The sequence below is a fragment of the Pinus tabuliformis genome, chromosome 4_1, assembly GCF_031772625.1.
Source record: "Pinus tabuliformis cultivar Carrire ecotype Pingquan chromosome 4_1, CPIR1, whole genome shotgun sequence".
Taxonomy (NCBI): Eukaryota; Viridiplantae; Streptophyta; class Pinopsida; order Pinales; family Pinaceae; genus Pinus; species Pinus tabuliformis.
This window is the reverse complement of record NC_142303.1, coordinates 535,482,674-535,495,359: the sequence shown is the minus strand read 5'-3', so window position 1 is coordinate 535,495,359 and position 12,686 is coordinate 535,482,674. Positions and strand designations below refer to the sequence as shown.

At 34.9% G+C, this 12,686-nt stretch overlaps 1 pseudogene; it reads right to left on the bottom strand.

The window, feature by feature from the left end:
• Nucleotides 1-428: 428 nt before the first annotated feature.
• On the bottom strand, nucleotides 429-2,368 carry LOC149176940 (SNW/SKI-interacting protein A pseudogene; annotated as a pseudogene).
• Nucleotides 2,369-12,686: the final 10,318 nt, after the last annotated feature.

Sequence of the window (12,686 nt, the reverse complement as noted above, 5' to 3'; positions counted from 1 at the left end):
TAATAAATACAGTAATTTAACCATTAAAAGCATATCTACCAAAACAAATTTGCATCCAACCAATAATAAGGATAACGATTTGGAAATCTTTGAACTAAAATGCACCAAACTGAAATCGTGTTTTTTTTTAAAACACTTTGGAAATTAAAGTGGGCAGTAATACACTCAACCCTTTTGCAGTTTTAGTCATTACATAAAACAGAAATTACAACAATAGGACTGTTTTAAAATTACAAATTTTAAGAGAATACTATTGTATGCATGACACAACTAAATGCATTGTGACATGCTTTGCCCTGGATTTCATGGCTAAGTACATACCCATGAAACTTGAAAGAGTTGTGGCAACAAGTCGTTTCTGTAACTAAAGAGAAGAATTTTAATTTGGTTGTTCACATTCATATCAAGTATAAAATCACCCAATAAAATTTCTCTCGAGGCATTAACAACGACCAACCTCTCACAAAAGAAGCGCTTACCAGTTTTTGGCAATAGTCAAATTTAGCGCCCTCTCTCAAAGTCAACACGAGTCCTACTGGAGCCTCCTTCATAACTTTCCTTCATTGCAGACCCAGCACTTGCCTTCATGGTTCCTCCACCTCCAATCTTGTCCATTGCTTTCTTCCCTTTCTTCACTTCCGTCAAGAACTGATCCAAACCAAATGGATCAGCTTCTTCTGCATCCTTTTCAAACTCAACAGGTCTGTCCCTAGGTCCACCCCTTTCAGTAGCACCAGCAAATCCTTTATCAGCTCTGAAACGGTCAGTCTTAAGCACCTTATCAAGCTGTTCATCTGCCCCTCCGTACATTTCATTATCTGCATCCTTCTTGGGTCTATAAAGAGTGGACAGTGTGTTATGAGCAGTAAATAGACCTTTATCATAAATATTGTACTGATCATCAGTTGCAAATCCAGACTCCATGCCCTTCTCCTGGTTGAATAGTCTCTGATCGTAGGCAACTTCACCTGTACCTACAGTGGTATTGGCCATTCCAAGCGCAATTTTCTCACTAACATCACGGTCGCTGTCTCTGGTAATCTTGCTTTTCTTCCCAACGTGCCCTTCTTTAGCCTCCAACCTTCTTTCCCTTTCTCTCTCCCTTCTCCTCTCATCGCGAAGCGCTTCACGCTTAAGCCATTCCTCTCTTTCCTCTTTATTCTCTCTTATGCTCTCCTTGGGGGCATCACGATCAGACTCCGTCTTCCTTTCACTTCCACCTACAAAGGGCGTGACAGTTGCCCTTTCAGGTACTCCAATAGCGACCTTATCACCACCACCAGCACCGGCTCCGGCACCTGTACCTGCACCTGCTCCACTTCTCTCCATCCTAGCTCGTTGAGCCAGAGCACGCAGTTCCTGTTCTTTCTTCTCCTTCTCCTTCTCCTTGAGCATCAACTCCTTCTGGATCTTGGATCTCATCTCAACCGCCTCTCTGGCCTTCTGTTCAGCTACATACAACACCTCTGAAAGCTTCGCAAAGTTGTCATTAATCTGGACCTCCTGGAGCCCTCTTCCATCAGCCGCAAGACGCTTGTCGAGCGGAATTGTATACCCTTTGGGATTCTTCCAATTGGAGATGCAAGGTGGGATTTTCCAGTCTTGCTGATCCTTGACAGTCACAGGCCTCGGAGGTGAATGCATAACAGGAACGGGGGGTGATCCGGAAGCTTTTGGTACCCTCTTATGTTTGAACTTGGGAGGCTCAAGAGGATCCTTGGGCATCTCAACCATCCTAATAATCCTTTCTTTCGCACCGGAATTAAAAGCCACTGATTGCTGTGAAGGCGTGTATTTGATATGGGTTGCTTCAGAGGACTGCTGGGGGACATTCTTCGGCTGTGCGGCACTGAGACAAACATTTACAATCTTTTCCAGGGCTGCCTTTGTTCTTAGGGTTGTTTCGTTTATCTCCTTATCCTCCTCCTCTTCGTCCATCTTCTGGATCCCACCAACCTCGTCACCTAGCTTAGGCACGAGATCCCTATGTTGAGAATACACAACCTTGGATGCATTCTCGTTCTGCTTAACAATGGCGTCGAAGGCTATATTGCCCTGCGCATCAATGCTCACGGGCAGAATCTTGGTGTCTTTCCTTTCTTCCTTGCGCCCCATGTCCAGTGGATATTGGGCAATGTGAATCTCTGGGAAGGCGCCCCCATCGCCGAAGTCTTCGATCTTGCGAGGGACAAATCCTACCCGCTTCCCGTAAGGGGGTACTTGCTTAACCTTTACGACTGAACTGGGTTGGTGTTGATCTACCCGATCCCTGAACCATGGATCCGAAGCAAAATCATACTGTGGCCCGTTGTTTACCTTGGGAGCTGGAAGGCTCCCAAGTAGTGATCCTGCCATCTTCGAAAACGGACTAAGCACTGAACACAGAAGAACAAATAATACAATTGAAACCTAGTCCAAAAAGAGCTTCAAAATGAAACCTGGCGCTTCTGCAGAGAGAATAGTTTGAGGGTTTTATTTATATTTTTACCCGTGGAATGAAGAATCGGCGCGCCGTTCGAAGAATTTCAAATTCTCTTCGAAGCTCTGCAGTTGAACATCGGAGAGAAGCACCAAACCCTGATCGAAAAAATGAAACCCTCTCTGCGGTAAGCTATCAAAATACTTATACGGGACCATGCAGGTTACAATGTGAATTTGTTGGTCGGCAGCCGGCTCGTTGAAATTTAAATAAATCCTTCAAAGATTTATCCCATCGATTTTCTCCCCTTGTGTTTTCGGCGGTGAGTAAGTTTAGTGGTGGTGCGTAAAATAATTTGGCATAATGAAATTATCTCATGAGTTTATTGAGGTTCAAGTCTCCCCGTTACCTAGATTTGTAATGGAAAAATATTGGAAAATAAAATACCTTTTCTAAAATAACATTAAAATTAAGGCAAGGAATTGGGTATCTCTTCTAGTTTCATTAAGATCCCTTCATGTTGTTTAATTGATTTGATATTATTATTTGAACCTTATTTTTCATTTTGAGTTTTAAGTTCTTTATACGGGGTAATGCTTTATCAATGTTGTAAAGTTAGATTTAATCAACTTTTTTTAATGAAAAATTGTTTTTATTTGGTTAAGAATTTGCCTTTTTTGAAGGTAAAGAAATAGATTAATTACTGAAGATTCAAAATATCTTGCAAGAGTGAAATTACTAGCAAGTAATTATAAGTGGTATAGTTTTTCTTTAATAATAATAATGAGTCAACCTATATTAGCCTAGCAGATAACAGTTAGTGATGGTTATCCTCACTGTTGGTTTTCTAATTGAGTTATGATAGATTTTCTCACTCTTTAAAAATAAAAATAAAAATAAGTAATATGTTACACTTGCTTTATACATTATGGAATCTAACCTTTGATTATATGTTGTTCTTTATAAGTAACATTATCCATGAGTGCCCGTGAACTACATGTTGAATTGCATGTTGTTCGTACATTCCCATAGAATGGGAGAACTTGAAATTCCTTTGCATTAGAGAGTCGTTGTCCATAGACTTTATGAAGAGGTGAAAGTCAAAATTAGGTTCCAAATAAGGTTTTACGACACATGCCAATTATTCCTAAACTACAACGGATGTTTCGTTGTAAATCTCTTGCACAATTGATGGATTGGCATGCAAAGAATAGGAGTAAAGATGGATTCATGCGAATTCCTATGGACTCCAAAGCAATGAAACATATAGAGGAAAAATGGCCAAGAAAATTCAAGGATGAACCTCGCAGTATTAGGTTAGGACTTGCAATGGATGGAGTGTGCCCTTTCTCTTTCCTAAGCTCAAATTATAGTGTTTGGCCAGTTGGACTGATAGTATACAATATTCCCCCATGGATGAGTGTTAGAAAGGAACACCTTATGCTAACTCTCATCGTTCCAGGAAAACATCAAGTGAAAAAAATGGATGTTTACATTGCACCTTTTATTGATGAGATGCAATTGTTATGGAAAGGCATAAGAATGTATGACATATCACGTCCTCCATCAAATAGGTCCTTCATTTTTTATGGCATACTATGTTGGACAATTCATGATTTCCCAGGACTTGGTGTTTGTTCTGGTAAGAGATCAAATAATTTGCATATTCGTAGTACATCATAATTTATTTTCAATTCAAGTTGTATATAAGTATTACATTATTATTGTTTTCTTATGTAAGCTAGTTATTGATTATAGGGCTACAAACAAAAGGGATTTTTGCATGTCCAAGATGTGCAGAACAATTTGAGGGGCGATATTCTAAAGATCTACACAAAGTTATATATGCAAACAACAGGGTTTTTCTACCACCTGACCATAAGTTCAGAAGCCGCCTAAAGAATCAATTTGATGGAAAAATTGAAAATAAACCTCCTCCCAAGGTTATGGGTCCAGCTGATTGGCTTAAAATGTATGGAGATGCTGAATCAAAAGCTTGGAACCATTTTTTTCGTCATGATCATTCAATTGAGGAACCAGAACAAGTTATGGTTGAAATGCCAAAAGGAATGAAAAGGAAATCCATATTTTATGATCTCCCTTACTGGAAGGATCTATTAATATCTCATTTATTAGATCCTATGCATGTTTTCAAAAATGTCCCTGATTCTATTTTTCGACATATATCTAGCAAAGATAAAGACACTTTATCATCAAGGAGGGATATTGCTCTTTCACGTACCAAATTTGATAGAAGACATTTGTGGCCAAGTAAGGAAAATGAATCATATGCAGAAGCTCCATGGATACTAAAAAGGAAAGAGTTAGATCAACTAAAAAATGTGATTCATTCAATAAGAACACCCACTGGATATGGATCATCATTGAATAAAGCTTTTACAGTAGAGGGACATATCACAGGATTCAAAACACATGATTATCACAATTTTATGAAGGTATTAACATCAATTAATTGTTATTCTTATCATTTACTGACTAAAACTTATTTTGATATATTATGATAAATCAATACTAATGAACTATAATAATTTGGTTTGATAGCATATCATGCCACTAGCAATAAAGGGGATTCATGCCTTACAACTGACTTAAGGAATGCCATATGTCAATTGTCAGCCTTTACGAGGTATGTGGTCGCTTGATATTTACAAGGTTTTACATGGTATGAAATGTTCCTCTATATGATACAATGATATATTATATCTCATTCTAAATGTCACTAAAAATTCATACTAACTTAATGACAATATCTAATTAGGTGGGTGACCTCTAAAGAGATCCATGAGTCTGAAGTGCCAAGATGGAAGAAAGAAATCACAGAAATTGTATGTGTATTTGAAAAGGAGCTCTCTACAAGTTTCATGGACCTACAGGTCCATTTACTTATACATCTAGTTGATGACATTGAAATGGCAGGTATCATTTCAACAAGATGGATGTTTTTCTTTGAGAGATACATGAAAAACCTAAAAAGATATGTCCGATAGAAGGCACATCCAGAGGGTTGCATGGCTGAAGGGTATGTACTAAATGAAGCATTTTTCTTCCTATGTGAATTCCTTGGTAAAGATTTTGAAGATGGTGCACAATTTTGGGATCAAGAACGTGCATCTGATATTATAGATGGAGAAAAGCCTCAAACTAATGGTGTTCAAGAAGTAATTGGTATGTAAAATATTCATTATTACAATTATTTTAGAATCATTTACTATATCATTTTGGGCTTCCCGAATTGAAAGAATAATATTTTAAGTTTGAATTATACATGTTGATTTTTAATAGGTGTTGATGAAAGTGTTGTGCTCAACAAATTTGTCCTCTACCAAATGGAATTCATGAATAAATGGATTGATATGTATGATATAAAAAGGAAAGAAGTGTTGGAAGCAAGGAAACATTTTAAGATATCAAACCCAAGGAATACCCCACTTCCCACTAATATTTCTGATCAATGGGGAAAAGAATGCACAATAGAATGGGTTTCTAAACAAATTCAAAACCAAATAGATGAGGAAGGAATAGATGCAAACATAATAGAAGATGAGATCAACATGTGCAGAGGATGTGAAAAAAAGGTAAATTTTGAATTATTACAAAATGTTGCTTGAATACATTAATCACATTGTTAACTATTTAACTATGCACAATCATATTTAATTTCACTCAAGTAAATGGCTTGTCACAGGTGAGGAAGTATCCTGCAATGTGGGCATACAGTCATCATTATTGTGTAGAAAGAGTAGATGCAAAAAGACGATCCTTCGATTGTGGTGTCATGGTTGATTTCAAGCAATCAAGTCGAGCAAGTTCAAAAGATAAAAATGTTATTGAAGGGAATCTTCAATACGTTGGAAAAATACAAGAAATTATTGAGTTAGATTACCGCTCTTTCAAATGTAGTATTTTTAAATGTAAATGGTATGAAGCATTTAACAGGACACGGAGACATGATATCCATAGTGGATTGTTTTCTATAGATTCATCAAAATACCTACCACTGGATAAGGAGCCCTATGTTCTACCAATTCATTGTGAGCAGGTATTTTTTCACTAAAACAATATAAGAAATATAAGAAATAACGGTTGTATGTAATTTTGTAATTCATTTTTATTGTGGATATATACATTCTCATTGATAATAAAATTTGATACCACTGGAGATCTAATATATTTATCTTCTTCACATGCAGGTTTTTTTCTATGAAGATATTTTGGATCCAAAATGGATATTTGTCATTCATTATGATCCAAGATTAAGGCATATATTCGAAGATGCTCAATCAATACAGAGAAAAGTAATGATGACCAACCAAATATAGTTCAAGAATCGGGGAACATTGAACAAATTGGCATCAATGATGATGTTCAACCAGAGGACTGTGAACTAGATGATGGTGACAACATTCCTTTAGCAGTATGGACAAGTAGGGCTAGAGGTGTATTTTCACAAAATGATAAATTAGATGAGGCAATTCACCATGACAACCAACAATTTCCAAAGGCAAATGATCTTATAGAAGAAGGCAATATTGATGATATACAATATGAAGATCAAATTAATAGATCTGGTAACACTGATATTTTTGATGACGAAACAACTTTTATTGATACAGAATATGACGAAGGTGAAGATGAGGATGATCACAATATTACTTTAGCAGAATGGTTTAGGAAGAGTAATATTAATTTCTTGCAAGAACATATGAACATTGACAAGGAAGCATTGGAAGACATAGATGCAGATGATAACATAAATGAAGACTTCTAGATAATTTACAGGGTATGTCATTCATGTTTAAATAAGGACAATTATTATGTCCCATTTTCAAATGATTCATTGTTATTTGGTTGTAATAGTCATTTAATTACCATGTTTAGAACTCATAATCTAAATTGGTGTTTTGAATATTCTTATAGGTATACTCATTACTTGATGCAATTAATGTCATTAAAATGTATGTTAGTTAATATGGTTTGTTGGTTGGAAATAACAAGCTCAGTTAGTTAGATAAGAGTTACTATGGTTAGTTTCATCTATTAGTTGAAAATGGTTAGAAATAATATGAAGTTATGACTGAGACAAAATGAAAATAATTTATGTGTGTATAAATTGTCACATATTGTGAATATAGACAAATATAGCTTAACACACAAATATAACTTGTTAAGTTGAATTTATGGAATTAATTAACACAAATATATTAAACTACACTAAATAAAAATTCGAATTATTAAGGATATTTGGATGGGTAATGAAGGTGATTCAAATTTTCTACTGAGTTTATTCATTTTTGTGATCAATAATAACTTTCCCACACGCAGGTAATATTTTCCCCATATAGGGAATCCCTAATGGCATAGGGTCCCTATCATTGTATTGTTGTCATCGTTATCATCATTTAATCATCATCCTCATTGCCATTGTCATCGTCATCATATTCACCATCGCCACCACTATCATAGGTCATTTTTGATAACGATTATCATCATATCTTCCTTGGTTTCTAATATATATATGTATATGATGATGATGAGAAAAAAAAAAATTCATTGGTCATAAAAGGTTACCATACGTCTAGACTATCTTTAAAGGTAGATCAAATTATTTTTTTGCACACTTCCAAAACATATGGTTTCTATTCCAAGGTAGATCTTGAACACATTGATGAATGCAACTTTGTCTTGGATGTATCATCCAAGCATTCTGTATATTTACAAGTTCACTTGTCATTTTCATTGTTTTTTAAAATGTTAAATATTTTCACGCATGATATACTGAATAGTTAATGGACACTACAAATAGTTTCCAGTACGGTTGATATTATTCTACTTATATGCTCTTTGTAACTGAACAAAATTATTAATTTTGTCTTGAAAATTAGACTTGTAGCACAAAGAAAATGGTTGGGAATTATTTAATGACTATATCAATTCACAACTACTAACAATTGTTTTTGCTTTCTCCTTAAGTTTTGCAACCCAATTTGACTTAAATTTGCTTAACAGTGAAAAACCATTTGTCAATACTTCAGGTTTTACAAAATTCCTATAAACAACTATATCTACTTGGTAATCTAAAAAATATCAACAAATTCACAATCTCATATATTAGTCAGAAGAGGCCATCGTCAAAGTGAATCAAATACCAAGAATGATCTATGTCTGCTAAAACCTATAATCACATTGTTTCCTTAATAGCAACTAAAAACTTCTATACCCAGTTGTTGAACTTTTGCAACCAATTATAAACCTTCAACAAGTAGTTTTCTAACGAGAATTATTGCCATATCTTCCTTGGTTTTACGAGGAAAAAGAAATAAAATTTCATTTGTTATCAAAGGTAAACCAAATTCATTATTTGCATACTTCCAAACCTAGGGTTTCGTATCCAAAGTAGATCCTAACCACATCAATGAAACAAACTTTGTTTTTATGTATCATCCAAACATTATGTACAATTACAGACTCACCTCTAATCCATTGTTTATAAAAATGTTGAATATTTTCATACATGATATACTGAACAGTTGGACAATGAAAATAGTTGTCATCGCTATTCTTCCATTTATATGCTTTTTGCAACTTATTTGAAAGAGCAATTTTGTCCCAACAATTATACTTGTAGCATAAAGAACATGGTTAATACATATGATTAGACCAAAAACTAGTTACTACCAAAATTCAACCAAAAAAAATATTACTTCATAAAAATAGAATTAAAAACAAAAAATATAAAAACAAAAATTTCCCAAATTAAAAATAAATAAATGATAAACTTTTTTTACCAAAATTTAGTGATTTTTTTAGTGCTAATACTAACATCACCATTACAACAAGATATTTTTCTAGTGCTAATATTGCCATTACCACAAGATATAAGAGGGATATAATGCAAAAAGTTTAATAATAATATGTATGTAGAAGATGGTCTTCAGACTAGTGAATTCATGATAATCAATGGGACTACAGTCAAAATAATTGGATGTTATTTACTTTTTTACATAGATTGTCAAAATAATTGCATAAATCGGTTTTTTTAAACCAAAATTTAACAAAAACTTTGCTAGTGCTAACATTAGAACCACCATTACAACAAGATATCTTTCTAGTGTTGACAACACCGTTATAGTAAGATACCTCAAGAGAGACAGAAAATTTTAGAAGTATGATAGTAATACGTATCTAGAAGATGGTATTGAAACTAGTAATTGTTCACAAATCCATAAGATTGTAAGGTCATTCTCATTATCATAATCATTGTCATCATCATCACCATCATCCTTGTCATTGTTATTGCCATCATTACATTATCATCATAATCACCATTCATGCCATCATCATCATCATTATGGACATTGTTTGCAATTGTTCATAATTGTAGATGTTGTAAGAAATATCATCAACCCAAAAAAAGTGATCAGTGCTAGAAAAGGGTTGTTTAGGACACATTGATATACGTAAGAGAAATAACAACTCTATTTTTGACAGATGATCGATGATGATCATCATCACCACCATTATCATCGTCATTGTCATTTTTATCATCCCCATCATCATCATTAATGTAATTTCTATCGACATTGTTGTAATCATGCATCATCATCATTCATGCCATTATTGTTTTTGATGATGACCTAGATGAAAATGATGATCATGACACCAAAGATAATGCTTATGATTATGACAATGACAACATCTAAAATTGGGAAGATTCGCCAACGTCATTAGCATCGTCATCATCATAATCATTGCCATCATCATCATTGTCATTGTAACCACTATCGTCTTTATCATCATAATCACAATTCATGTCATCGCCATCATCTTCATTTTCATCATTGTCAATATTATTGACATTGTCATCAATTGTTCATAATTGTCAATGCCATAAGGAATATCATCAATGCAGAATATGATGAGTGTTGGAAAAGGGATGCAAAAGCGAACATAGAAATGGGGGCAACAATAGAAGTAAAATTGGATGAAAAGTGGATACAACATAAGTAGATGCACAACAACATGAAAAACCTGACACAAAAGTGGATGCAAAAGTAGATGTAGTTGTCAATGCAAACTTGGATGCAAACATGAAGGCAAAAGTGGAAGCAAACATGGGTCCAATGGTAGGTGTAAAACTTGGCACAAATTGTGGTGAAACAAATGTGGATGCAACAACGGAAACAAAAGTATATGCAAAAATGGATGAAACAAAAGTGGATGTAATAGGGGATGCAAACGTGGAAGCAAATGTGGTTGCAATGGTAGGCGCAAGATATGGTGCAACAAAAGTGGATGTAACAATAGACAAAAAATATGCAAAATAAGATGCAAAAATGGATGTAAAAGTGGAAGCAAACATTGATGCAACAGGCAAAACAAAATTGGATGCAAAAAATGGATATAATGTAAGTAGATGCAAAAGTAGATACAAAACGAGATGAAAAACCCAATGCATAAACCTGACATAAAAGTGGATGCAAAAATAGATGCAATATTTGATGCAAAAGAGGATGTGAACATGGTTGCAAAATTGGAAGCAAACATGGATACAACAGTGAGTGCAAAACATGGTGCAAATTGTGGCATAACAAAAGTGGATGTAATGATAGATGCAAAAAAAGAATCAAAGTATGATGGAAATGAAGATGTAAAAAGGGATGCAAAAAGTGTAATTTAAAATGGGTGCAACAGTGGATGCAAAATTGTGTGCAAAAGTGGATGCAATAGAAGTCGATGCAAAAGTAGATGCAAAACGATACACAAAACCCGATGCAAATCCCGGTCCAAAATTGGATACAAAAAGGGATGCAAAAATAGATGTAGTAGTTGATGAAAACCTCGACGCAAATGAGGATGCAAACGTGGATGCAAAATTATAATCAAAAGTGGGTGCAAAAGGAGGTGCCAAACTCGGCGCTAATTGTGGCACAAAAATATTAGATGCAATAGTGGGTACAATAATAGATGCAAAAGAGGATGTAAATATGGATGCCAAACAAGAGGGAAAAGTTGATGCAACAAAAGTAGATGCAAAATTTTATGCAAAACTAGACACAAAACTCGATGTAAAACTTGGTGCAAAAGGGATGCACAAATGGATGAAAAAATGGATGCAAAAAATGATTTAAAAAAGGATGTAAAAAAGGATGCAAAAGTCGATGCAAAATTTGATGCAAGTGTAGGTGCAAAAAGTGGATGCAAATGAGGATGCAAAAGTATGTCAAACAAAATTAGGTGCCAAACTTGATGCAAAACCTGGAACAAAACCTGGTGTAAAGGATGACACAAAACTTGGCATAAAATTTGGTGCAAAACGTGGTGCAAAACCTATTGCAATACCTGGTGCTAAACTGGATGTAAGATTTGGTGCAAAACTTGATGCAAATTTTGTGTCAAGTTTTGCACCATATTTGATAAATGGATGCAAATAGCACCAAAAATGGGCTCTAGATGCAAAAAAAGAAGTAAAAAGGGACGCTAATCGCTGGTTTTGTTGTAGTGTCTACCCATAATTCATGTCCTAACCCATCACCAATAACCATGCTCCTTTCCTTTTCCACCAATGTCTTCTTCATTCTTTCCGCAACTCCATTTTAATGAGGTGTGTATGGAGTAGTCTTTTGTTGTGTTATACCACACTTCTTATAGAACTCTTCAAATTCCTTCTTGTAAAACTCTCCACCATTATCTGCCCTCAACACCTTTATCTTCTTTACTGCTTAGTTTTCCACCAAAGCCTTAAATTCTTTAAACCTGTCAAAGACTTCAGATTTATTCCTAAGGAAATATATCCATGTATTCCTTGAGAAGTTATCTATAAATGATACATAGTACATAGACTTACCCAGTGATGGAATTGACACAGGTCCAAAAACAACACTTTGAATAATCTCTAATATATGTTTCACCCTCTTAGCACCAGAGGGGAAACTTACCCGATTCTGCTTCCCATATACACAACATTCACAAAAATCAAAATCCATAGAGAAATTAGACATACCTTATACCATACCATTACGTTGAAGTATTCGAAGGCCCTTCTCTCTAATATGTCCAAACCTTTGATGCCATAGCATGGTCTTTTCTCTCGAGACGACTAGATTTTCTGCTCCACTTTCTGGAACCATAGAACTATTGCACCGATCAATAACAATGTTACCCTGAAACTTGTACAGAGTTCCAATCTGAACTCCCCACATCAATACCAATGCTCTATGAACCATCTTGCAGGTATCTTTCTCTAACA